This window comes from Rana temporaria, chromosome 1 (assembly GCF_905171775.1).
Source record: "Rana temporaria chromosome 1, aRanTem1.1, whole genome shotgun sequence".
NCBI lineage: Eukaryota > Metazoa > Chordata > Amphibia > Anura > Ranidae > Rana > Rana temporaria.
The window spans coordinates 2,408,168-2,409,566 of record NC_053489.1 but is presented as its reverse complement, the minus strand read 5'-3'; positions in this window follow the sequence as shown (position 1 = coordinate 2,409,566).

Here is a 1,399-nt window from a genome sequence, read left to right as displayed (position 1 = left end):
CGTGCGTATGCTCCATCACAGTTTTTCCCCATAGGAAATCGGCAAAAGTCCGCCGGTTTTCCCCGCCAGGAAAAAAGAGAGCTGTTTCTCTTCTTTTTGTCCGGCGGTTTTCGGGCAGTTTTCCCCGTCGGAAAAACTGCGGGTGGAGCATAAACACGCCCGGGATTCCCGGCCAAAAGCTCTCCTTGCAGTTTTCGGCCGTGTGTACGAAGCTTGAGAGTTGGGTCTGCTCCGCAAATCCCATTCCTGGAAGTTGAGTCTTCTATTCGGGGTCCTATTATCCTTAGTTCTCCCATACCACCTTACCCCCTTCTATACCCGTGCATAAGTATCCAATCTATTTCCCAGTGATCCTATCCCTCCACTCCATCCATTAGCTCCCAAAAAAAAGGAAAGGAAACCCCCACTCCCCCCCTCCCCTACCTTTCGACCTAATGCGTGTATGAGGCCTTTATTGGCCACACTATCACCAAAAACCCACATAGAGGCCATTATGGCCACATTACACTCAGCTCCAAGAAAAAAAAAAAAAAAAAAAAAACATTTAATTAACCCTCTGCCCCCCCTTCCCCTATCTTAACCCGATATGTTTAAGAGGCCATTAATGGCCATACTATCACCAAGTGGCGGCTGGTGCTCAAATTTTTTTGGGGGGGGCGCATACAAACTGAAAAAAAAAACATAAATTGCAGCCTCACTGTGCCCACCAAACACAGCCACTGTGCACATCAATTGCCATCAGTTTGCCCCATCATATACCGCCAGTTTGACCCATCAAATGCCGCCAGTTTCCCCATTTAATGCCGCCAGTTTGCCCCCCAAATACAGCCAGTTTGCCCCCTCAAATACAGCCAGTTTCCCCATCAAATGCCGCCAGTTTACCCATCAAATGCAGCCCAGTTTTCCCTCTCAAATGCAGCCAGTTTTGCCCCTCAAATACAGCCAGTTTGCCCCCTCAACAAATACAGCCAGTTTGCCCCCTCAACAAATGCAGCCAGTTTGCCCCTCAAATACAGCCAGTTTGCCCATCAAATGCAGCCAGTTTTCTCCCTCAAATACAGCCAGTTTGCCCCCTCAAATACAGCCAGTTTGCCCCTCAAATGCAGCCAGTTTGCCCCCTCAAATGATGCCAGGTTGTCCCCTCAAATGCTGCAGGTTGCCCCCTCAAATGCAGCCAGTTTTCCCCCTCAAATGATGCCAGTTTGCCCCCTCAAATGCAGCCAGGTTGCCCCCTCAAATGCAGTCAGTTTTCCCCCTCAAATGATGCCAGTTTGCCCCATCAATTGCCGTCAGTTTCCCCATCAAATGCAGCCAGTTTCCCCCCTCAAATGCCACCAGTTTCCCCATCAAATGCAACCAGTTTGCCCCCTCAAATGCAGCCAGTTTGCCCCCTTAAATG